At 42.0% G+C, this 27,478-nt stretch overlaps 1 protein-coding gene across 1 annotated transcript in view; it reads right to left on the reverse strand.

The window, feature by feature from the left end:
- Window positions 1-27,478, reverse strand: part of KCNQ3 (potassium voltage-gated channel subfamily Q member 3) — a 189,807-nt gene that overhangs the window by 74,443 nt on the left and 87,886 nt on the right. The window lies entirely within an intron of this gene.

Below are 27,478 nucleotides of genomic sequence, written 5' to 3' on the forward strand. Positions count from 1 at the left end.
CATACCCACTTTCTATGCTTTAATTTAGTGAGACTAAATTCTGGCTGAACAGGCAAGGAGATAAACAAATTTATTCACTATCTCACATTTTGTCAGATATGATCTGCTTGTGATTAGCAGACATTCTATTGCTTCTTTTGTTGAACTACTCTGGTGTAATCAACAGTCAGTTTAAATTCTTTATTTCTCAGTGGCGCTTGATTACTCCCTAATTTACCCCCTCTCCCGCCTACCAAATCACTCCCTTTCTTCAGGCTTTCCATCCCTATGTGTATTTCCATACCTATGTGTATTTTTATAGCTTTCTCCTCATTCACCCAGAATTTCACAAGTGAGTATAGCAGGAACTCTTTTTCCGACCAGCTTCCATAATACACAAAAGCAATTCCAGCACAAGTAGTTTACTCCAGAGACAAAGCCCCACTGAAATAACCTAGGAAAGAATACATCTGTGGGATGAACATGGAATCTGGCACAGGAACAATCTCCACCTTTTGAGAGAGATGTGACTGGGATGGAGGCACAAAACCAAAAGGTGAAAATTTCTACTTGAGAGAAAGCTTTGCAAGGTCTGTGGAGAGCATTTGAGAAGACAGGGAGCTGGCAGAAGGAATAATTGTCACCTGTAACCATGAGCAAAGAAACTTCTGTCATATCTGGTGATCCAGGGTCCAACAACAGGAACAGTTCTACATCAGGCTTACCTGGTGTGTATGCAGCAAATGCAACAAGTCCTAAAGTTATATCTCTTTGTTGTTTCACAGGATCACAGAACAGGTCCGGTTGGAAGGGACCACAGTGGGTCATCTGCTCCAACCTCCCTGCTCAGAGCACATGGCACAGGATTGTGTCCAAACAGTTCTGGAATATCTCCAGTGAGGGGAACTCCACACCCTCTCTGGACAATCTGTTGTAGTGCATGGTCATCCACACAGTAAACATATTCTTACTCATATTCAAGTGGAATTTTCTATGCATCAGTTTCTGCCCATTCCTTCTTGTCCAATTGCTCGGCATCAACAAGGGCAGCTAAAGAGCTGTTACTGTCTAATAATCCTGTAAATTAAGGCTACTGCTATCCTCTTTGAAACTAATTAGAGTATTCTTAGTGGTCAGAGCACAAAGGCCAAAGAATAATTCCCAAAAGAGTAATTTCTTGCCTGCATAACCCTAATCATTAATTTGGTGGAGCTACGTGGATGGTGCTATGACAGAGAGAATAACAGCAAACAACATCTGCCCATCAGCAGAGATGTCCAATACCAGGAATACACTGGTACCAACCTGCTTCACAGCCAGTGACCATCTCCATCACTTGAAGCTTGCTAAGGACAAGTCAAAAACAATTTCTGTGATGCTAAGCTTTTCTTCAGGCATAACACTGTCAAGGCAACATCTCTGCATCCCTTCTGGGCTCATCTTATACCTGTTTTTGGGACAGGAGGATGCAATCTGGAGCTGACAGCCAGCTCTTTTCACAAGCCTATAAAAATCTCAGTAAAGCAACTGCAATGATTTCTGTAAAAGAAATATTTTGAAACTGAAGTAGACAATGCCCAGATGCAGAGAGCCTACATAAATCTGTCAAAAGCCCCTACAGTACTAATTTTGTGAACATTCATTTCACTTCCTATCACATAGGTGCTTGATCTTTCTCTCTGCTTCTAATTGAATCAACTTTTGTAGCAATCACATAGAAAGGAAAAAAATGCAAACTCGTGGCTCCAGGAAAAGAGGAAGCATCTCTGCTTTGTTGCATTTCTCAGCTATCACCAGTGATCAAGATAATTCACCAGGGAAACGAAAACTATTTGAAAACTTGGAGTGGGGAGAAGTGATAAAGCACCAAGCGGGACGTCAACTACATTAAGAGATGGAACAGAGAAAGCTCTGTAAAATAAGCCTTCCTAGAAAGGGACTATAAAGAACTGATTTGATAAAGAATTATTTGGCCATGTGAAATATTTCTTCTGGACTGAAATTTGATAACTGAACACTCCGTTAGAAAATATCACCATACTAAATAAGAAAAAAAAAATGCTGATACTCTCCTCTCTGTCTCACAGCTCTCCAAACATCTGAACAGCTCATATTCAGTAATGCTTTTTGACTCCTCTGCTAAGGTAGTTATATAGGCCTTATTTCACTGAGGAGGAACCAAACCATAAAGTGGATTAAGTGAGCTACCTGAGAGTGCATAGAACTTTGCCTGACAGGCTCATTTGATAGATATCCAGCAAAACCTGAACTGAGAATTAATCCCAGATGTCTTGAATCCAATTTGTCAGATTAAATTTTATCAAAACTTCTATTGGGACTTCAGGACTGAGGGACAGTCACATTCCATTTATCTATCTGTAAGGCAGATGCAAGTCCAGGGCAATGCCTTGGCAATAGAAAAATGAGTGCTGTCATCAGTGGTTGAACATAGATCTGACCAATCTGGCCCTGCTCTAAATTCTTCTCAGAAAATGTTGTTAATCACTAAAGGTATGTAAGCTACTCTCTGAGGCATAAAAGACGTCTGCTTATTTAAGTGAAAACTGCTTTGGGTATGACTAGAACAACTGGATAAAACATTAGAGCAACAAAATCAGCCATAACTCCCAGGAAAACTCAGGCAGAACAATTGGTCCTTGTTATGTGACACCAGTATTTGCACTCAGGTGCTGACCTGTGACAGCTACTCTCAGAGGAAGAAATCCCAGTCTTCATCATGAGCAGTTAAATCCACGAGGAAAATTCCTCCTTGTGGCCCTGGGAGTCTCCTGGTGCAGCCTGGCTCTTACCCCAGGTGAGAGGTGTTAGAGCTATGCAGACCTGTGCCAGGGCACAGCAACCTGCAATCCTGCTTACCCACAAAGAGTAGCCAGGGCTCACTACCCAGGCTTGGGATAATATTCCATCCCTAAATCCCACAGTTTAGTGCAGTAAACAGGTAGATCATCTAGCCTGGAGCAAAAACAGCCTTAGCAACTGCCTAGCAACACTACTGCAGAGCAAGGCAGGAGCTGCAGGTTATCTGGATGCAGTAACTCCCAAGGAAGAGCCAGCCCCAGCCAGAGCTCAGCAGCTCTAGAGCACAAACTGAGTCTCAGCCTTGTCTCTCTCTGCCCTAGAAAGGTAGGAACTTCCTGTCAATAAAGCAATGAACACTCAAAATATGTTAAATCCTTTCCTTAAAGATCTGTTTGTCTCAGTCTTCAGCCTCAGCAGGCTGATAAACTTGCCAGGTAGACAAATTATCAGCAACTCAAAGGTTACGGCTCACTCCCAAGACAGAGACTTTTATTAATCTTCAGAACAAATCATCATGATTTTGAGGTTTTTTTTCCTGTTTACAGAAATGACTGATGGATTATGGAACTGTTATAGCCAGCTCAAATTCCTCACTGAAACATTGCATAGTTGTAACTTTCCCCCCCTTGCAGTTTATAGCTTCCATAGTTGTTTTATTAACACTGCTGCAAAAGAGAAATATGGGCAGTATATGGGTGCCCATTAGTATTGCAGACTCAATGTTATGCATCACATTGCAATGCCCGTGGCACCACAGCCAAAATGGTTACAGAGTGAATGAGGCTATTACCTCCAGGGACTGTGAGCAATTTAAATTCAAATGCTGCTACACCTTAAAAAAACAGTCTTTCTTGCAGCTTTGGAGCTTGCAAACCTTAAGTTAGCACTTTCCAAGTGGAAAGCCATTCATATGAAAAGCAGCTGAAACAAGAAGCAAACTTAGAAATTTAAGAAAAATGTTCACTTTGGCTGTCCAGTTGTGAGGTCCTTTTGAATTTGTGTAATTGAAATTCTTTGTGACAGTGGAATGGAATGGAATGGAATGGAATGGAATTGGAATGGAATGGAATGGAATGGAATGGAATGGAATGGAATGGAATGGAATGGAATGGAATGGAGTAGAATAGAATGGTTCAGTTGAAAGAGGACTTACAATAACCATCTAGTCCAACTGCCTGGCCACTGCAGGGCTGACCAAAAGTTAAAGCATATTATTAACTCTACTGTCCAAATGTCTCTTAAGCAGTGACGGGCTTGGGGTATTTACCACATCTCTAGGAAGTTTGTTCCACTGTTTGACCACCTTCTTGGTAAAGAAATGCTTTCCAATATCAACACTAAGCTTCTGTTGATGCAGCTTTGGATGATTTCCACATGTTCTATCACTGAACCCCAGAGAGAAGCCCTCAGCACCTCCCATTCCCTGTAGAGAACCACGAGGTCACCCCTCAGCCTCTGCTTCTCCAAACCAGACAAGCCCAGAGCCCTCAGCAGCTCTCCACAGGATGACTTCCAGCCCTCTCACTGGCTCTTTTCCCCTCCTTGGGACACATTCAAGCACTTTCACATCTTCCTTGACTGGTGGGGCCCAGCCCTGCACACAGGGCTCCAAGGCTGAGCACTGTGAGAGTATCACCCCTGCTGCCTGTCTGGTCATGCTGGGTTTGATGCAGCCCAGGATGGGGTTTGCCCTTTGCCTGCCATATTTTTGGAAAAGTGACTGCAGTTATAAATAAATCCATGAGGTAATGACTAATAGTTCATCTTCTCTTACTCAACATTGGCTTTGAAATTTTAGTTTTAGAATTAAATTGGAGGGATGCCAGTTTGACAGTAAGGTCAATTGAATTATAGATACAAGACTGCAATATTTCACCTTTTGATTACTACCTATTGAAATACATGGATGCAATTTCATACCACCTCTGCCTTCCCTTCTTTGCCTATTTTTCTTAGTTTCCATAATAAATATATATTGAAAGAACATGCTTCTAATTCTAAGTTAGCTCATGCTAATAGGTTTTTAAGGCACAAATCTGTTGTCATTCAAATGGTAAATTCCAGAAACAATTGCCAAGAATCAGAATCATAACATCTGTCTTAGAAAGCTCTTTATATGAACAGCTGGGATTTTACATCATCAAGGTAAAGGACTCCATTAGCTTCTGTAAGAGCCTTGATTTCCACTTGGGTGATTGCTGGAGCATGGGTAGATTTTTGCAACTGTCACTGTGGGGATTTTTTGTGTGTTTGTTTGTGTGCTCATTTCCAGACTAAATCTCCCTCAAACCCCATAGAACAACAAACTTAAATTGGCACTTTGGTTTAATTGCTCAGTGCAGTTTAGCAGTGAAAAACAACTCGGAGCAGATCCTATATCCCTGGTAAAATCCACTGTAATCGACTTCCAGTCTCTTTCTCAACAGATGTAGGATCTGAGCAGGGTCTCCATGGAAGGCACAGTGTCCATCAGGATACTTAGTCCAGTTCCCACAGTGACATACAACCACATAAGAGAAATGAAACACAAAAACCCTGCCCTTTTTGTCAAATTGAAACGTAATTCCCACAGCCGGTACAGAACTTGTTTTTGCATGGCAGTATCCAGACCTTATTTAATTTACCAGCTTAATGGAGATATTTTGCAGTTTCAATTGCTTTCTGTATAAATTATTTCTTCCAAACCCCACCATATGCAAAGCCACAAGAGACTTTTCACTGTACATCCGAGTACTGGAATGAATCTGTCAAACATTTCTGGTTTAATCTAAACCACATTACATTGGAACATAAGCTGTCAAAAGCTGAAAGTGGAGAAACTTATTTAATAGAGTTGAATGCAAAATGTTTTTCCTGTTTTATAGAAAATGAAGAATATAGCATTGATATTTGCAATTTTTAGATCATCCCTTACTCATTTCACATTTGAACCTGACATGCTTTTCACTTTCTTAAAACTGTACAGATTCTAATACTCACTATTTCTGATCCCCACCAGGATTTCTCTGTTTTGCTTTGTCTTGATAACCCCATCCTGATAAAAGAGACAAGGCAATATCCATCTACTCATAACTAGAATAATTCCTTGTCTGAGTCTGCCTTTAATAGAGCAAAGCAATGGAAGATTTAATAATTGCTGGCAGCAGAGTTTGAAATTTCTACAATCACCAAGCTTTCCTTACAAAATCCCTCATTTAAAATACATTTCTTGCAGATTTTTTTGTATATGTTTAATTCTTGGATTGCTTTTCCTAAATACCAAAATACCAGGTAGTTTTCACCAGAGTCTGGAAGCACTGATAAGGATTAACAAAGCTTAGCCCATATTATGGGTGTGAAAAGGACTGTGGATCTAGCAATGTGAGAGGAGGAAGATAAAGTGTTTATCTAAAAATCACAACTGTAAATGCTGCAATCTCAGTCTTATAAAAACTGCTGTATCAAATTATTCTTTCAGAAGCACAGGTAGTTCACTGATGGCATTTCCCTTTAACATCTAAATCAGAAATTATAATAATTCTTTATGCTATTTAAGGACTCTGCACTGCTGTCTTTTTTCACCTGTTCTTATAGAAAGGAGACAAGTTATAGCACAACCTAAGACCTCCAAATCTGTCTCTTCTGTTAGGTCCACCATGAGCTCAGTCTTAAATCAAGGAAGTTACTAAAACAGCTGAAAAAACGAAAATGAGCACCTGCAGCACTCATGGCAGAGAGGCAGACAGGACTGTGGCAGTCCCATGAGTTTGTAGGGATGAAAGAGGCTGCCCCACCCTCTCACTTGGGAAATCACAGGCTGTAGTCGTTGGATGAGCACAATCTAAGAGAGGAGGATCAGAACTCACTGTTAACACACACTTGTTTACTGTCTTGCTCCACTGAGGCAGGGACTCAGTGGGAAAAGGAATTAAATCCTTGAGTGTGTCAGATCTCAGTCCTGCTCCTGGGATTGCACTGGCAAAATCCAATGTAAATCTAGACAGGATTTAACTACAAAGCTGCACCTCATAAAAGTGCATCGGTCATGTTACCAGAGAAAACAAACAGCATGGTGGGTGAAGGAAAAGCCAAAGAAAACAATATATGTGAGACAAAAAATATGGAATGAAACTCAGGAAAACAAGGATCTGCTGGGCTGTGAATCAGACTCATATTTAACCAGAGCACTCAGAACAGGTAGTTAGTCTGGACCAGATAAAATATGGTAAGGAATAAATCAGTCAAGAGCATAGAAATGGCTAAAGAATAGACAATTCTGAGGTCAGCAAGCTGTTGATTTATGTCCCTATGAACTGGCAGAGCTACCAGACATACTGACTCCAGATCTTGCTGCTTCCAGAGCTGCAGAGACAACAAAAGTCATCACAGGCTTCTCTGCATAATGGAAAGGAAATATGGTTTTTTAAGTCATAGGTGATTATTGATACTTTTAGCTTAAAAGGGTTCCATTTTAAGTTGTTCTTATTAAAATTAAAACAAATTCCTTCTAAAATAACCCAGATTTTTTCCAGTTTATTTTATAATATGAGTACATTTTTCAAGGCACAGTAAATTACCTTGCTGATGCATTAGTTTTGCACCTGAAACTGGAATCTCTCTGTTCTTCATTCTAGCTCTAGAATACATAGCAAAAATGGCATGACTATAATTTTAATTGTCCCATAAAGATATATATTTGTATCTTTTACTAATATATTCTTCAATGTTGATAAATAAATATTTTAAAATATTGCCCTATTTTAAAATGTATATTGCAACATTAAGGGAGAACATTGGACTCATAATGACACAAACACAGAAAAAAATTCTTAATAATAAAAACTGTGAGTTTCTTTAGTAAATAAATACTTGAATGTGGGTTTAAAAGATCAGGTAGCTCACAGTATATAAGGACCTTTATTCAACTAACAGTCAATTTTTCTGGGTCCTTTTTATCAATGAACTTTCCTTGATAAACTTTCTCTGAATTGAGGTTTCCAAAGGGTCTGGGATAAATTACATCCTTTTGTCTTAATCTAAAAGTCACTTGAATATATGGTAAGAGTTCCATTTATTCTAGGGTGGTTGGAGCCTGACCCTATGCCATTTAAAAATTGGCTTTTCTGCAGAGTGCTTCAAACATGCTGATATTCTGAGCCAACCACAGCCTTAGGTGGTGGCAAGGCAGGTTGCCAATGCAAAGAGGTTGTCCTGATTTTCTCACTGGGCTGATAAAATCCAGGCAAATATTGTTCTTGCTGTGATGGTTAGAAAGGATTTCCCTGTGATCTGCTTTTCAGGCCATGAAATTCTGGAGTCATGGCTTTATGCTTTTGTTCTTTCACCTTTGATTGTGTCATTCTCATGTGGTTTGTCCCCACTGCAAGACTGAGACAGGAACAAAGTCATGTCCTGCTCTATTTCAGGCTCAGGCCATGTATTGCCATGAATAATGTTTACCTGTTTGGAGATTTAAAGTGATATTTAGAATTTGGCACTAAAACAAAAACTATTTTTTATTCCCAGAACCTCTGTGCTCACTAGGAAATAGCCAATAAAAACTGGGCATACTACAGCATTAAAGCACAGTGTCACTGAGGGAAATAACACAGCAGAACAATGGCTTGGGAAGGCTTTTAACTTCACCCCTAGTTACAACAATCTCACTGATATTTTTTTCTAGCCTGTCCTGCTGCTTCTGCCTTGACACCTCAAAATTAGACTCTCCCCTCTGTCAGTGGTCAGCCTGATGCTCTTGCTGTCTTTAGCAAATAGGACACATATTTTCTTTTGAAACCCAATCTGCCTCCCAGCTGTGCAGTACACCTGGCTCTGCCTGTGCAGCTCCTCAGATCCTTGCTTGCTAAAAGACTCCACTTCCAGCCCCTTCACTGCTGAGCAAGTCTTTACCAAGACACATACCTCACTTCCAATGCTCTGACCTCACACCACTTTTCTTCCCTTTTGTGCAGCATTTAGTTTGATCAATACTTCCACTCTTCCCTGTCTGCTGTGGGGGTTCCCTAAAAGCATCAAGTTAGTTTGGCTTTTCTGGATGTTTGTTTTGCCTGACCTACTTATGGTACTTGTATTGGCTGCCTTTAATCACTCCATCTCACACAAAATAGTAATAACAATAAAAGCCAGTAGTAGTCACCGGTGCTTCCAATTTCTGGTTCTTCCATTCCCTGGCATTTAAAATAAAACCCCCTAGACTTTCTATACTGCAGAGGGATGCCTCCAGACCCAAATTAGCACAGACATGTCTACAAACAGTCAGAGAACCTCTAAGATTAGAAAAGACCTCCGAGATTGTTCAGTCCAACCTTCGACCAGCACCACCTGCCCAGCGAACCACACTGCAAAGTGCCATGAGCACTTCCAGGGATGGTGAGTCTACCACTGACCTGGGCAGCCTGTTCCAATGCTTAACCACTCTTACAGTGAAGAACTTCTTCCCAATATCCAGCCTGAACCTCCCCTTGTGCAATTTGAGGCCATTCCCCTTTATCCTATTCCCGACTGCATGAGAGAAGAGACTGACCCTCATCTTACCACAAACTCCTCAGGAAAACAAGACTCAAAGGCAAAGCTCACACAGCTCAGCCCAAGTGGCTGAGGATACCACACAGGGCCACTGGCAGCAGAGCAGAAATGATTTTAAAGGAGGAAGAATTATAGGTTTTTGTCCTTTCCCATAGGGACTTGTAATCAGTGTGTAGAATGATGCAGTGTAATGTTCCCCAGCAGAGGAAAGGAAATAAAGAGGAATATTGTTACTGTAAAGTTTATTTCAACCATCAAGGTGAACAGTTATTGCAGACATAGCACTGGGGAAGCAAAGATGCCCTCTCCTGTAGCTTGCCTTTCTGTCTGGCCTTGCAGCAGCATTTCTTGTACTCTGCATATAAAAGATGATCTAGACCCATTAAAGAATTAATGTTCAATTCTCCTTAACAGGATAATTCTGGTCATTTCAATGTCAAGGCTTAATTTTTTTTTGGCAGTGATTTGATCTGGAACATCCAGATAATGTTTATCTACTGCAAATGGAATTTTTTTTTTTTGAAAGAATTAGAAAGTTTTCAACAGGCATATATGTGAGAGGCCAATCAGCTTAAGTAGGTATTTCTGTATGTGTATTTAAATGTTCCTGTCCTTTTTTGTCTATCTGTCAGGTGTGGGGACAGAAAGCTTTCTGCCTGAAGAAGAAATTTATGTGAAAAAAGAGATCTGTGACATCTGGAAAATCCTTCGGCAGTGAATGTGAGTAGGCCTAAAAAAGGTCAGGTTTAGATCTATTTATAAAGATAAAATTGGCTGAAATCAGCCCCATTGGCTTCACTTCAAGCTCTTCAGGCAAATTTCTCTTAGCATGAAGCCCCTTAGAGAGCCCTGGAATTTTGCTCAGTGACTTTTTTGATGTCTGTGTTTTCAGACCCTAAATGTTGTGATCTGTTTGGGTAGGGCTGGTCCATCAGGCAATCACTGCAGGGCACTGTTGTGATTTTTGTTGTGTTGAAAAGCTGCTGCTTCAGTTGAAAAACAGCATGTCTTCCACCAGCCTAGTAAGAAGCAGGGTGCAAATATCCCAGGTAATTCAAAGGCAGCTTAGGTATTTCCAGTGCTATGCTGTGGTCTCCTCCATCACTTAGTGTGGACTTTCCCTTGGTGCTCCTGTGTTTAGTAAAGCCCATGCTGGGCACAGTGGAAAAATAAGAAACCTTATGTCCCTAGAGGTACTGGCATGGTGAAAGCTCATTTCTGATGCTAGAATTCCTAGAGAGCTTTCAAAAGCTTGAAGAATGTTTCATTTTTAGGGACTCAGATTCTAAATCATGTCTGCTGCTGTAAAAGTGATACATGTTTAAGCTCTACAGTGTTCATGCATTTTTAAATATTTCTATTTAATTATTTGCTTGCTTCCCTGGACCAATTTCTTTTCTCTTAATAAGAACAAAATGAAGTTAAAGTGTATGCATTATTAAATTTAATAGGAAGTTACAATTGAATTACAAAATAGTAGATATTTCTCTTATTTATTATGATGTACTGGTCTCTCTCTTTCACTCACAATGGCTCTTCTTTTTCTGCTTCTAAGATGTGGGGGGAATGGCCTAATAAGCTGTCTTTTACAGCTGAGATTTTCAGAGCAAACCTCAGATGTCTGAATGCCCTCATCCCATTCAATTTAATGAAGACTGAGAATCAAATCCCTTAAGTGACTACAAAAACTTCAGAAGGGAGGGAGCTATTCCAGCAGCCAGGCCCTTGTGTGCTGAGGCTGCCTGGTCCATGGGGAACTCCCTCTGTGACTCTAGACCTCCCCTTTCAAAGTGGACAATGCTCTTGGTCACATCCTGTGGGGACAGAAGGGGTGAGTGGGGATGAAGACATTACAGACAGTGAATTTTTGGACTGCACAGAGGCAGGGGTGTGTACCTAACACAAAAAACCTACCATATTTCAGAACTATTTCCCTGCATTGACACTGCAGTCCTGGCATTTCAAAAACACCAACGTGATGGAACCTGCATTGTTTGATACAAGAAACCATCAACCTCCCCGAACAAGGGAGATGGAAACAATGATTCAGGTAGAAACAATGATAAGCAAAAGAAGCTGTTTGGGGTAAGAGATCATCCTCTCCAAATGACTGAAATTTAAAAAAAAAGTAAAATTTTGGCCATGAAAACTTTAGGCTACAGAAGAGCTAACAATGATATGGCAGCAGCTCTCACAGTCTTACAAAAGGGGTGATGGAGACAAACACACGGGGCATGCCTATGATTTGGAGTGCAAAAAGTGCAGAATCAAATTATTTTAAATTAAAAAAACAAGGTCTCTTTCAGTCTCATTGTGCTGAAACTCCTTCTTTCAGAGTAAAGGACATTTTATAACCATAGTTACGTCTCTTATGTAACTGCAATGTGATTGAGAGATGTGAAGGGGAGTAAATGTGCATTGGTTTCCAAGGCAGAGTGGAACAAACTGAGGGCCATAATAAAGAAAGAAAGAAAAAGTAAAGAGAAAATGTTGATAATCAGAAAAATGCAAAAGGGGTTTTAAAGCTGGGCAGAAAGTTTTGACTGGAAATAATACAAAAGCATTTCGACATGAAGCAGTGGCACAGATCACTAACATAGGTGGACTGGATTTTCCTCTGCAGAAAGATCATCTCTTTCTCCCTCTGCAGTAAGTTTCAGAGGATCCTTTCAGGTCTTTAAATTCACTACTGTGTATATGAGGAAAAATATAGTAATGAAAGAGTGTCTCTTCTTTATCTTCTCCAAAGAATACAGAGATTCTACGTGTTGCTAGATTAATGGAGGTAGCATTAAATTAACAGTGTCTCATAAATTAGAAAATAAAAAAATAGAAGATATTAAAAATTCAACTGCTGTGAATTTGGAATGAAATTGTCTTTCCACTAAACTTGAGAAAAAGAGGAGAAGATAAAAAAGAGGAGGGGAGGGGAGTAAGATGTAAGTGGCAAAGATCAAACTTTGATACAGCAGTGCACAGTTCTGACTTTGTGTGCCTGAAAACCCTGAGATTTGGATCACACAGTGTTCTGTAGCATCCTGGATTCACCTGACACAGATATGCTACTCTTCCTGAAAGCCCTGACTGTGGTTCCTGCTTCTCAGAGAACCTCACAACCTTCAACAAGTATTAGTCTTGTCATAAAACTCTGCTTCTCTGAATTTATTTCCAGGATTAAGGACTGTAAACCCACTGCAGTAGGGAATGTTTGGCTCATGCTCAGCAATAGATATAGGTATTGTCCCATGTAGGTCATTCAGCTGGATCTGCTCCAGGTCAGTAGTGGCCAAAGGTAAATGTTGTTTCATTATAAAAATCTAAAGTGGATCCCAATAAAACTTTAAATGAGCAATTACTATTTCACCTGATTTCTTAGGTTAAGTCTAAAATGTCTTGAAAATGCCATGACACTGAGGTTATTATCTTAAAGACCAACCCTCATTTACACAGGGTGATGGTGGGTTCAGGTAATTGCCCTGACAGAAGGAACTGGTGATATGGATACAAGTTTCATCCATCTGGCCCTGTACAGAGTCACTCTGGCTCCTGCAGGACTCATCAGCTCTCAGCTGCAGCTCTGCAGGATTTGGATTATTCCTTGTAAAGCCACTGGTCACTCCAGCCCCCTGCAGCCCCAAAGAAAGGTGAAGGGGGATGTGTACCACTGCACAAATGCACAGAGCCTGCTGCCTTGCAATGCCATGCTGCTGTCCCAGAGGAAGAAACACTGGGAAGGCAGAGCAGAAGGAGCACTGCTGCTCAGCATCTGCCCTGCTCTGTGCAAAGCCAGCCTGGACGCAGCACTGGGGATTCTCCTGCTCTCCCTCACCTGCAGGTGCCTGCAGCAGACCCTGCAAGGGGCATGGCTGTCCTTGGGCAGGCTGAGGGACCTGGCAAGGGACTGTCATTGGCAACATTGAAGGAGAACAGCCCAGAGATGTGACCAGGGAAGGGGCACTTGGCCACATGACAGCAACACAGTGATCACAAACCCATGTGCAATGGACAAACCTCCATCATCATCACTCTTAGCAACAGTTTTCTCCCTAGTTGGCCCAAAAGGGCATCCAGTTTTCCCCAACAGTCGTTGATGATCAAATTTCCAAAAGTGGACAAGCTTCCCATGCTAAGAGGTGAACAGCATGGGACAAGCAAGGGAGTATATGTGGTTCAGTGCTCTCCTCCTTTAATCCACAGCCCCTGGCTGCTGCCAAGGTAGGCTATCACAGCTCCTTTAGAGCTCTTCAGTGTGCTTGTGCCAGTTCCTTATCCATGGATCATTGATATGATGGAGCATAATGGCAGCCTCAGAGCCCCTTATATTTTCAGCTGTCAGACTGAATACAGGGAGATGTTCAGAGGCAGAAATTCACATACTGTAGTGCTCCTTTTGTGTGTGTTCATGGGGCCTTTATAATCCTTCATAACATAAAGTTACAAAATACACTACTCCAGATTCTTCTAATTGCAAAGGCCAAATTACCACGTATAATGGAGCAAAACTATTTCATTTTTGTCTCGTTTCTGAGCTAAATGCTACAATTACAAGACCATCAGAGATTCAGAATACTATTTTTGTTCCTTGGTATCTCATTAAAAAATACATTTTTTAAAGGCTGCTTACCATTGCTATGCACCATTAGAACTTTCCTGACAGATCTCACTTCCAAGCACATTTTTGTTTAGAGATGAAGAGTTACAAAATAGAATCCAGAAGGGCATTTGAACAGCATCCTGTCCAAGATGCAGTTTAAAAGGGCAGTAGCCAGAGCAATAATTAAATCATGTTTACTTCCACATTAAGCATTCCAGCAGTAAATATCAGACCTCTACACTGCTCTCCACATGTGCAATAGAGGAAAGGGTAAAAGTTGTCAGCTCTGTGATGAAATGAGTGGCAAGATGAAATTTGATTTACCAGGCAGGTAACAACAAGAAATTCTAAGTGGGGTTTTATTGTCAAAGCATTGATGGGCTTGTCTTGTTTCTGGCTAAAAGAAAAAAAAAAAACACCTTTCCTACTTTTCCTCCACTGGAAAAAGTTCAGAAGGGGAAGGATGTAGCTTTTTCCTCAGCAGACAGAAATTGAAATGGAGAACTTTTATAGAGGTCAAGATGACTGCACAAGCTCCACGAAATGAACTCAGCCACCACCATTGTCTGATTCACTTTAGCTTATTTCTCTTGTGTCTGAGCTTGTCCCTTAAGATGACAGCCTTGATGACAACATCTTGAGAGCCACTCCAAAGTAATTTAAAGCGAGATATAATTACTGTGGGCCTGAAAGCTCCCAGTTTACAAAGCAATAGCAGCTGTATGAGTTCTGGCTCATCTAACAAGGATGATAGCTCTGCAAGCTCCTTCAGCCTCTTTTGCAAGCTTACCCACTAGATCACAACACAATTCACTTGGGCTCTACAGGATCTGGGCCCAGCTGTGTCTGAGGAACTGCAGCATTCCTCCAAGGACAAGGAGCTGGCAGTCAGTGCTACCAAAACAAGCAGTGAAAGGCACAGGATGGGCACTGGCAGGATGTGCAGGGAGCAGTTAGAAGGCATAGCACAGACTAAGGAAAACCTGGTGTCAGAACAACCAGCTCTAATGGGGAGCTTGCTCAGTCCCCAAAGGGATTATCAGGTTCCAGAGAGCTTTGCCAGACATTCACAAGGGCTCAGGCCAACATCCAGATCCAAAAATCCTTCTTTATGTGCATCACCAAAACTGCCAGCTACGCCATGTGCTTAATAGCAGCACTTTGGATCCAGCTCAGTGTGTGCCACACACACAATCCATTAGAAAACAACAACCTTTAGCCACCACATCTTTAATAAGGCTTCCGTTCCCTGCTGGAGTTTGGAGCTCTTCTCTTCTTTGTGGTAATGGGAGAAGCATGAGTTACTGGAGATGTGCTTTGAAGTGGTGCTGATAAATAATGGTTACTTTTGTGGCCCTTACCTAATTAACTTTGAAAATTATTTTGTTATTACTTGACTCAATCTATTCTCTCCCTCAAAACTCTTATCCAATACATACTTAACAAACCTTCCTCCATGCATGTACATTACTCAAATTAGTTTTAATAAGTACTCAATATTGTTAAGAGGTGACTATTGATTAATAAGCAAACAGATGGCTTTACTCAAGAAGTTAGATCCAGAATTACATAACTTTGGAAGAGAAGCAGATTTAATGATGAAGTAAATTATAAGAACAGGAAAACTAATCACCACAAAAGTCAACTAAATTGTTAAACATTTCAAAAAACTCAACATGAAGTCTTGTTCCCATGTCCTGTTTCTGTACTCTGACTAAGCTGATTTTCATGTTTTGCTGATGTTCATCCGTGGTGTCTCTGATCTGTGAAGCAGAACAGCTCCAAGCTCAGGAAGCCATGGATGCTGCACTTGCTAAATCTGATTCCCTCTACAATCACTGGCCAAAACAATGGGGGTCCAACCACTGCCTTCAGCAGGAACAAAGCCACCCTGGTTGGGTTTGTCTTACATGAAAAGGAAACTCAAACTCTACATCAGGCTCACCACGTAAGAAATCCCACTCTGTAAATACAGTTACATGTCTCTGATCTTAAAATATCATAAGATAAAAACAGTAAGGGATTTTTTTTAATCTATTTGGTTATTTTGATACACAGAATTGCTGTCCAAGACAGGTGCCTCACAACCACAGAGCTCAGTGTGGTCTGGGCTGTGCCTGCATGGATGGATGGGATTGTGTAAAATGATCTTATGCAAAAAAAAGCCTGTGCCTATGACACTGTTTCCCTTCACTGACAAAACAACACAGTTCCCACCTGTGCCCTGTGATTCAAAGGAGAAACTCCCTATTATGCTGGTGAGACCTCACACTGATGGGGAAAATGTCAGGGTAAAATAACAGTGAAGCTCTTTGATGCTCTTCAATGAGCTATAATTACCACATTGTCTAGAAAAGTCGATCAATTAACAGAGATACATGCATGGGGGATTATTGTGGTAAAGAACACTCTCCTTCTAATGACTTTCTTACTGAAATTTTTTACTCAGAGGGGATTTTAAACATATTAAATGCTGGGCAAAGACAGCACTGCAGGTAAGGTTCAACTGCATTACTGAATTTTGATAGGAAAATTTATATTACTGAAACATTTAGAAGTAATTCAAGCAGAGATAATAAATGCTTAATGACTGTCAATAAATGGTTGGTCAGTGGGTATGACAGAGATAATCTAAGAGGTCCACAGGTTTGCTAATGTGATGGGATTGTACCATGTATAAAATATGGCCACTTCTGTTACCAATATGCTTTTAACACCTCTTTATTTTTATTCAACATTTTCCAATTATTTATAAAGATGGATAGAATATTAATTTAAAAAAAATAAAGAAATATTGAATCTTATTGGATTAACTGTAAAGGTACAATATTTTTGAACTCTTGCCATTCACTTCTAGCAGACAAAGTCTAGAGGCCAGAGTCAAAGCAGTGAGGTACTGGTCTGGGATGTCAGAGGAAGGGCAGCCAAAGCAGACACTGGTTATTAATTCTCTGATGAACTTTTCAGTTTGCCTTTGCCTGTTTACATCTGTAGCCCCTCCAGGGTAGCCCAAGACATATTTCTACTTTGCCTCTGCAGCATTATGGTCCTCTCTACAACCCACTTTCTCCTCCCTGCACATTCCATCTTCCTTCCTTGCAAGCCAAGTCCCAGCCACCCTCCAGTGTTGCAAGGATGGATTCACAATCAATCCCCACCAAAGCCATACATCTAGGGCCACCACGCTCCTTCATGGCTGGGAAGCACCATTCCATGGCCATTGTCAGCCTTTATTTAGCTATAAAAGTGATTCACTCTCTCTGCTATGCTGCTGACCTTTTCAGAATTACACCCACAGCTCACCCTGAAGCCAATAAACTCTTGATGCAAAGGGAAATAAACCTGCCTTAGCCCATTGCAGGCCTTTCTAATTATTTCTGAAATGTCTTTGCTCTTACAGCAGATTTGGGGGGAGTCACTGTGCAAGGCAGAAGTGCATTGCAGAAGCTTCTCCCCACATCTGTGAGAGCTACAGACTGTTCTGGAACAGGCTGACAATGTCAGGTTTATTTCTGAGGTCAGGTAAATGCAGGTGCCTTCTCTCTGCATAATATGTTCAAAATTCCTACTGCCCCACGGCTGGGAAATTCAGACACAGCAAACACAGACACAAGATCTCCCAGCTTTGTCACACCTGAGCTACCTCAGATCTCCAGCACTGGGTCAGAACCCAACCAATGGAGGCCAAGGACAAGGCACATTGCATCCTGAACTCTGCTGATGTCACAGCCCAGCTCTTTCCCTGGATGCAATGGGGAGCAGGGACATTTGCTCAGGTGTGGGTGTTGCAGATCACCACCTTGCCAAGTGAATGTCACTCCTGTTTATTGTCAATGTAAGAGAAATGAGACTTCCCACTGAAATTTCAGCCTGCTTAGAAAGGTTGTGTTGACTTCTGAGGTTTACTCACCCACTGCTGAATAAAGTGCTGCCATTTCATGAGCTCTACACCAGGCAATGGTTTCATAAGTGTCTTATACATGCAGAGCCCTGTAAACACTGAAGCAAAGATTTTTAACTTTTTTATTGTTGTTGTTGTTGGTTTTTTTTAACAGGACCACTTGTAACAAAAGCTAATTCATAAAAGCAAAGTAATCTTAGGAAGATTCAACTTTTAACAGAACATACTGATTAACAAAAGTCAGTCAAAAAAATCATGCAGCTGCTAACCCTTTTTTTTTAGTTTCCTGCCAAGACAGGTGATTATTCCTCCCCTCTAGTCACGGATGTAGCTGCATAACCTGCCTGGGGTGACTCCAGATTTACCCAGTAAACACAGGGACAGACCTGCAAGACTGGGACAGAAGTAAATTCTGTTTAGCTCCTGTCTGAATGACCAACTATGTCACTTCTAAAACACATCATCTGGGTTTCTTTGACTCTTTCAGGTCACAGGCAGGACCTGACAGCTTCCAAACTTTTCTGACAAATTGAGGCATGTTATGTATCTTCCTTTGTTAAAGACTCTGTATTATTTTGTTGGAATGAAACATTGCACAAATGACTGACCACAAATCAAGAAATGCAATAATTTCATGTTCTAGTGCATGATTCCTCTTATGTGGTGCTCAAGAAATGCATTGCCTGGTGTTATCTGCTGTGTACAGGAAAGCCAGAAATGAAAGCTGAGACCGAGAGAAAAAACATAAATACAGACCTGCCTGCAGTGCCTGTCATGCTCAGGGGCAGGAGACAGGCATGAGTCCTACAGCAATCCAGGCTTCAATAACCCTCTGCATGGATGTCAGAGGCAGTTTCCTACCCACAGAAGAAAAGTCCCTCTCTGAGGTGAGGGGTTTCCCTTCTCCTGGGTTATTGTTGAGAAGATCTGGGCAGACATTCACTGCTTCTGACTCCATCTCTCTGCTGTGGAGGAAATCTCCATTCCCAGGGCAGTCTGATGTCCTCAGTTCCTCCTCAAGGACTTGATTTCCCTTAGGATCCCACTTGGGATGACTTGGGATTCCACTCCCTCTGTCTTGAGATCCAAAAAGCCTGAGTGGCATTCCCATTGGTGTTTGTCATCCTGGTGTAGGTGGCCACTGCAGGACTCAGTCACCCTGCAGAGGGAAAGGCTCAAAGCAGCACTGGAGGAAGGGAACAGATCTGGGCCAGGGCTCAACCTAGGAAGCTTTAAGCACCCATCTACACAGTGTGAAATAAGCATCTTGTCACTTAAGGCTCTCTGATCAGCCCACACCATTTGGCTTGGTTTTGGCTCCAAGGGCACCCGTCATGCTCTGGCAAAGACCACAAAGAAAACATAGAGGGACTCCCAGGTAGCTCTATAGTGCTTCAGCTGGGGTGATTTAGGCTTAAGACACACACAGGAACTCATAAACACCTGTCCAAGTTCAGTTCCTGACCCATGAGAACCTTACCCACCCCGTGTTTTTTAAACAAGAGCTGAATGTGGCCCAGGCAAGGACCCCTGGAAGGCAATGCAAGCAGCTGGAATTCACAATTCACCAAAGTTTTATTGCTGAAAAGCTCTCTTACTGGCCTGAGCTCAAGATTAGGAGTGTATTATTCTTGCCAGTCAGAGACTGTCTGTTCAACACAGTCAAAACTGAAGATAAAGCAGATCTGGGAAAATTATTAAAGTTTAAAGTTGTTTTTTTTTTTTTTTTTTTTTTTTTGCACTTATTTGGTTTTTCAGCCTTTCTGTCTCTTCCCATTAGGAAGTGAGTAAGAGCCAGATCCATTCCATGTACACAGCCTCTAATGAAACTGCAGGAGTGACAAGAGACAGCAGGATAATTAAATTCCATGGCCTGCTTGAACTAGAACCTGTTCCTGGGGACATTAATTTGGCCAATACCCAAACTTGTGTTAGTTTAGGTACATTAAATTAATTGTTGGTAAAAGCCTGGCTGGGAGTGGGTGCCTGGCTCATGCTGTCAGCCATGCCTGGCAATGCCCAGCAGGGCCAACACGGGGTGAGACACCAAAAACTTCAGCACAGACTGGTTCCCTGCCCAGCCTCATTCACCCTGTGCTGCCCCCACTGAGGTTTTCCCCAGTCAAGGCAGAGTGCAGGCAACACCTGCAGTTGTATGCCCTCAACTCTCTTGGAAAGGACTAATTGGACAGTCACAAGAAACCAAAGGGTGAATAACCACAGGGAAACCAGCCTGTGGGGCACAACAGAGCTGCACTTCATGGAGCATCCTGCTTACAAATAAACCAACATAAAACAGAAAATGAAATTTAAAGGAAAACAAATTAACATTCCTTAAAGCTTTAAGCTCTTTTCAGAATTATCTACTGAATTTCCTGCATGCAGGCAAATCCTTGGGCTGCCTGTGATATTGTGCCACTTCTAGTGGGCTGTCAAGTTCTACTGATGAACATCCATCAATTCTGCCATCCCCATGTTACAGCACTGTGGAATCAGAGTGAAATGAGGCTGGAGGGGGCACAGAGCTGGCAGTCCCAGGCTGGAATCTGTTCTGCATAGACAGCTATCAGATGCTTCCCATCCTGGAAGAGACATTTCCTTGCCTCCCACATTCTTTTTGCTTATTTAGCTAGATTCACCACTAAACAACATTCTTCTAATTTCCAAATTAGGCCTTCTCTTTGAGATATTTCCTCATTGCATCAAGTCCCACATGGAATAAACATGGAGAACAGATGATTTTTGCAGCAATCTGTTGTATATTTACCCCTGTTTCTTGACACCTGTCAGTCTTCCCCAGACTGAGCAAGCCCAGTCCTGTCCCCCTTCCAATGCACACCATTAGCAGTGTCTCTAGCTGACACACAGCTCTTCCCTGGGCTTTCCCCCGCTAGCCCAAATTCTGTTTCCACGTGGTGCTCACAAAACCTCAGACTAGGTCTTACTCATAGGATGATTATTGTCCTCCTGTGTCTGCTTTCGCTGTAGGAGCACGAGTTTGGTTACTCAGTCAAGGCCAGCTTCTCACCCACTGCAATTTCCAGAACTTCTCCTGCAGATCTGTTTTCTCCCACTTTTATTTGTATAATTGAGACTCTCTGCCTAAGGGCTATGTCTGAAACATTTTCTGCACAGCAATTTCTCCGTTTTCTTAAAAAGTTCTCAGATAACTTTTACAGAATGACTCCCACCCACGAGCATGTTTAATCAGACCCCACTGGGTGGTACCTGCAAACTGCCTAAGTAGGTTTCCTATTCCATCCTCTAGGGTTTCGGTGAAAATAATAATAGACAGGCCAGTGCAGACTTCAATTCATAATAAACCATTTTTGTAGGTTTCTCCAGGCTATTATGCAGAGATGTTCAAGCAGTTTTCCTCAAATCAGTTGTCTCTAGGTCTTGCATTATTTTGTTATACAAGTAGCTTGAGAGAGGTGCCATGCCATATTTTGAAAATCAAAACTTTTCTTTCCCTCCAGGTTCATCCAAGGCTCTCTTGTTAAACCCTACCCTCCCTAGATCCTACTTGAAACACTGCCTTTAGTTTCCTGTTTTGCCAGACTGATTTCCAAACACCCTCTTTCCTTTCCTTCTGTTGTTTGTTTTTGATGTGGGCTGTTAAGTCTTTTGAGTGCATCTTTGGGTTGGTGTTACTGTCTCACCTAGTCAACAAGAAAGTCTTTATTCCTTGACTTGAAACTTCCAAAAGAGGAATTATGCTCCCAATTAAGGTGCTTGCACTAAAATCAAATGAGAACCCAGCACAAAAATGTGTTGATTGAGGGAACTTTTGTTCTTTTTTTATATTATAGGTGGGATAAAGCAGTATAAATACCTGTCCTAGACATAAAATTAAGTTCTTGGCATGAATTTTTTTTCACTTTGAGCTCATAGCTGAAATTTTGTCTGTGATTTGAACTCAACCATTCACCCTGGAAAAAGCCAACACTGTTTTGGGTGGAAGAGAGTTCAAGAGTAAAGAAACACATTTGTCCTCATAGGTACCTGTCTAAATGCTGGCTATTTTAAACTCTTTTTGCAGCAAAGACCTTTAGTCAATACAGCTGATGGGGCCTGATGAGTGACCCAGCCATGCAGACACCAGCTGCTCACTCCAGGGTGAGCTGCATTACTCTCTGGGTTGCATCACCTTCACTGACTGCACTTCCAGGGACAGCAGTGGGGTCCTGAGTCACAAGGGGCTCATGTCAGTAGTCCATGTGGGCCTTTATCCAGTGTCATTTGGGATGGTCCAGAGCATCTTTCCTTTGCTTCTCCTTGGGATGTCTCACAGAGTAGTAAGCTACTGCAGCATTTCTCTACATGCTGCCCTGTATAGGTAGAAGCTCTCCAGTCTTCCTTTAGTCTGAAGGACCTAAGGTGGGACAGCTGAACCACGAAGAAAAAATGCTATTTCTGGCAGCCCTTCTCTAGCATATAAATCACATTTCTACGCTGACTCAGGAATAGAAAGCCAGGCAGAACTGAGGCAGAGATGAACATGGGATCTCTTCCCTGTTAGCACCTGTCCCTGTTAAAATGGCTGCAACAAAGTTAGAGAAAAGCCCTGGTTTACAGCCAGGTCCCAAACTCCTTGCTCGGAAGTTTACCCAGCTGCTTCCTTCTTTGATACATTCTTTAAGATATCACCCTGCTGTGTACTGGTCTTGCTCCACTACACGGTGAGGACAACTGCACAGAGAAACCTTCTGTACGTGCCATGCATTAGCAAAAATTATCAAATTCAATAGGAAGGAGTTTCTGAGAAATATATCAATCATAGAGACCCTTCTCTCCCATTATAAGGCAAGCTACACTCACTGAAGGCCACCAGCCTTGGGAGCATAAGGTAACTAATGATGCTGTGTAGGAATTTGAGAAGTCCTGGGTTTCAGCCCCATTCTGCTGACCAGTCCACCTAAATGATTTGCCAGAAGCTCAAAAAGAAAGGGAAACCCATAAAAAAACAGCTTCCAGAAGTACATGTGGTGTTGGAGTTTATGACTATGTCTCCTGCCAGGATGGCTCTTCACTGTCACCTTGCTTGCTCTGACCTTCTGCTTCTGAGATTTGACCTATATTTTATGCCAAAAGCCAAGTTCTGTGCTTTTAACAGGAGAGTCAGCAATGGTATCTAAAGATCCCTGATACCAGGAAGAAGGTATGTGTCCATTAATCCCATTAATTTGGGCATTAGCTGTGTGAAAGAATGATTGGCTTCAGCAAACAAATAGCATGCCCCACAGTCTCTGAGGACAGTGTGTGCTAAATAAGCTTCTTCAAATTTTCAAATTTCTTGGAATGAAGGCCCAGATTCATAAAATAATTTCTCTGCCTGAATCCCATTGAAATTCATGGGAGACCAGAGCAATGGTGCTTTGTGAATCTTGGCCAATGTGCCTGAACTCCAGTCCAACAGCCAAGGACTGGAGGCAGTGGCAAACTTCCCACAAAGATCAGTGGAACAGGCTTCAAGAGACTGTCACTGTTAATATCTAATGTTAAGGTAACTCCTCAGCTGAATCAATTGTTCCAGGGTTGTAGAAATCAGTGGATCTTGTACATCTGAAATTAGCAGAGTCTCATCCCATTTCTCTCATTGTTTTGTGAGTTGCCTCTCATGTTCTTTTAACAGGAGTCCGCTGGCAGAGACCACAGCAGTGGTCTGTTGGACTGCTCCTGGGAAGAGTGAGATGGGTGGAGTAACCTTTGTGCATTTTCCTCATCACAACACATTCCCATGAAAATGGAAATGGAAATGCTCTAGGTGATCTTTAAGGTCCCTTCCAACAGAAGCAGAAGGACAGAGGTCTGAGATACCCTCATGTTTGCTGAAGTCTCCAAGACATTATTCCCACATACATTTTGTAAAAGTGGATCAGTAAGTAAGAAGCTAAAAATTCAGCTAAACATGGTGCCAAGTTGTAGCATGCCTCCCCATCAGTCTCCCTGCAGAAGATTAGCTAATCAGCTTTTAAATATTTTATTTGCTGTGAATTTCAAGCATTTCCTCAGCATGCTGAAATGTGCCAAGAATTGTGGCTTTTGATTTTAAGCCAAAACCCAATAATCTGTTGACCTGTCAAATATGATATTCCTAGTGTTTAATAATAATTTTTAAAATCCTGTAAAAGTCAGTTCAGAAAATATTCCTGTTAAACAGACACTGGTGACTGCTTTAAATCCTTCACTTAATGCCTGTGTGGAAGAGAGTAAGAGATAGACCAAAGCCAACATATCCTTTGAGCACTGTGATCAAAGTACAGAAAAGATACTTCAATAGAAGAATTTTGCTGTCAAAATGCAGCTTCTACCCTAAAGCTCTCACAGAGCACACTGGAGAAACTACTGAAGCACTTGTTTCTTTCAAACAGCAGCCCCTTGTGAAGAAACACACCCCAAAACCCACAAACAATAGCAGAAGTGTCACCAGCTGGCATCAGGGGGCTGTGGATCAGACAGCTTATGGCCTGATTTGACCCTTCATTTAAAATTTTTATAAGGAAGCAATGTGTCACTAGTCCCATCAATAAGACCAGATCCATCCTGGCATTGTGATGTGCCTACACTCACTTTGGAGCAGGCAGATTGTGTCACCAATCAATGGTGTTGAGCTGTACCAGCACTCCCAGGCATTGACTGCATTTTCAGACCTGAGCTGCAGGACAGATGAACTTCAAAATCCTCTTAATTGCTGTTCCCATCACTGAGTGAATCTGTGGTTATATGCTCAATGTGATGGTGACAAATCTTCACATCTCCCCAACTAAACTGGGGTGTTTTTTTTGGTTTGTTGTTGTTTTTTGTTGTCGTTTTGTTTTTGTTTGTTTGTTTGTTTTTAAGATCTAAACACATTGGAGCTGAAATCAGGCCTAAAGAAACTGGGTCTTTTAAAAGCCTACACTGATAGGCAGCAGAATAATAATTTCAGTTTGCTAGGTCCTCTAGAAAGGATGATAGGCCTTAGGCATCAGTCCCCATCATTGCTAAGTCATGAACACAACCATATGATCGTACTGAAGAGGTAATCAGGAAGGCAAAATGATAATATACAATATGAGCTTGATTAATAGAGGGACATTGGCCAAATTTTGTATTTCAAACTCAGTTAAACAAATTTAAATGACCTGTCTATTTGGAAGCAGATGGCATCTTAAATTATTTCCACTTTGATTAATCAAGGTGGCAATTAGTAAAACTGGTGTCTTGTTGAATTAGCAGGGATTTAGAATGAGTTACATTTGTGCTGGGAAAGTGCTTGTGATTTGTGTGTTTTGAATAAATAGGAAAAGAAGAAGTTCCTGAGGGACCCAATGAGGCCTAAAATTTAAAGCCTATGTACTAGAAAAGCAAATCAAGTTCTGAGCCAAGAACATGGACCAGTGTGCTACTATCTTCACCAAATGCAGTAAAGCTTGGACAGAAAAACATCCTAAAACTTTACAGATTTAGAAATGTGGTTATTTCTGAGATCTGTAACACCCACATGTGTGCCCAGAACAGCCTGAATTGAGGAAGGAAGGCAACTCAAGAAAGATGTTTGAAGTGTGTTCTTCTTTTGTTCGGTTTCCTTATCTTCATGGTGTGCAGCTCGGTTCTGGCTGGACACAGTTTCTCTCCAGGCTGGTTCAGGCTCTCTGTGCAGGTGGTGTGTGACATCTCAGCTCCCCAGAGGAGCCTGGCCTTGGCTCAGACATGCTGTTGTCCAACGAGAAACCTGGCTCAGAGCACTGGGCTGATGGACACAAAGCACCTTCCCCTAAAAAAGGGCTCTAAAGCAGGACCATTTGCTTTCCTTGAGCACATCAGAGCTGCTGATATCAAGATGGAAAACAAAGAGACAATATAAGGAAGCAGTAAGACTAATGCTCCTTGTAATGTCTAGCTGAGGGGAGAATAACATTGTTTATCTCTGAGAGCAGCACACCAAAAAGAAAGCGCCCCTGTGAGCAGGGCAGCAAAGTCTGCTTCAGAGCAGCACCCCACAAACAGCAACCCCCAGCTGGGCTCCACTGGGGAACTTGCTTACTCTGACTGTAGGTGGAAACCCAAAGTTTTAAGCTTCTTGTCTTCTTTCATGCTGTTTGGAGCCCCTGAGAGGGAAGAACATGGCAAAATTAATTAGGAAATGCTGATCATTCTGGTTTTTGGCTAGGGGTGCTCCTTCAGAACCTGTTTTGTTTTTCTGGTGCTTTCAGGTCCCAGACTCCATTCAACATCTCTTCAAGGGATTCACGCATAGTCCAGCCTCAGTCACTGCAACATTTTTGATACCTCTTACATCTACTCTGCCCACTGGTAGAGCAAGACTTCTGAAGCACTCTGACAAGTTTCCAGTGCAGAGTACCATGCCCTCTAGCTCCCATCCTCATCCAGCCCTTTCTGTGGCACTGGCTGAGCCTCCTGGCTCCTCAGTTTGGGCACTGAGCTCAAAGCCACCTCACCATCTCTTAACTCTAGCAGGAGGTGGTAAAGCGGCTCTGAAATAAGACATGGCCCATAAGAATGGATGAGAAAACAACAATTCCTTGCTGTTCAAGGGAATAAAACCAACAATGTCGTGGGGTTTGGAAGTCATCTTCTTTCTGCCAGTCACAGAGCAAAGTCCCTCAGTGACCAAGGAGGCACTAATTGATGCTTTCAGCTCAGCAGAAGCTACTTAGCAGTTCCTCTCTGTGCTCTGTGCTTTGGTTGCTCCTCCAGTTTGTCTTTTTGATAGTCTCTCAGGATTTTTATCAGTAGAAGTTCAGAGATGCTGCTGCCATTAGACATCTGTTTTCTCCAGTTTCTGAGGATCCACTAGCTACATTTATATGAGTCTACAAAAGGACCAGAACTCATCAGCTGCCCCTCGTGTAAGGACTTAAAGAGCACACTTGACTGTCTCAAACACCATCAAAGCCACAGAAGGAACTTGCCATAAGATCAGCCACCACAGCAGGAACTTGAGATAACCACAGAAGGGAGAAATTTCTGACAGTGAGGCACAAATTTCAGGCCTGGGGAAGCCAAGATCTGGTGAGTGCTTCCTCATTAACGCATCCAGATGGAAATTCCCACTGTGGTAAAATGTGGGAAAGGAAGCCACTGCTCCTACACGTCACCCCACGTTATGGGAACAGCTTCTGCAACCACCCCAGCAACACCCATAACTTGAACTGTATAAAGGTGGTAGCCTCAGAAGAATGACTCTGGGGCCTCCACCACTAAGAAGACCAGGGCGAAGAAGGACCAGTGGGATACTGCTGGATCCATGGATGGTGACAATATTCTGCTTGATCTCTTCTCTTCTCTCTTCTCTTCTTCTCTTTTCTTATCTCTATCTCTTTCTTTACCTCCCATTCATAGTTAAATCAAATCCATATTATTGTCTTTAGCATATGGTCTTCTTTGTACCTTAACTGGGGCAGAGGCATCTCTTGCTAATGGGACCTTGGCATAGCATTGCATGGTTACAGCACTGCATTACAGGCTGCTCAGAGAGGGTCTGGAGAGGCTCCCTCACTGGAGATATTCCAGAACTGTCTGGACATGATCTTGTGCCGTGTGCTCCGGGTTGGACCAGGTGACCCACTGTGGTTCCTTCCAACCACATCCATTCTGGGATTCTGGGATTCTAAGCCCCATATGGTCACTTTCTCTCTCCCCCTGCCACAGGC

This window comes from Haemorhous mexicanus, chromosome 1 (genome assembly GCF_027477595.1).
Source record: "Haemorhous mexicanus isolate bHaeMex1 chromosome 1, bHaeMex1.pri, whole genome shotgun sequence".
Lineage (NCBI taxonomy): Eukaryota > Metazoa > Chordata > Aves > Passeriformes > Fringillidae > Haemorhous > Haemorhous mexicanus.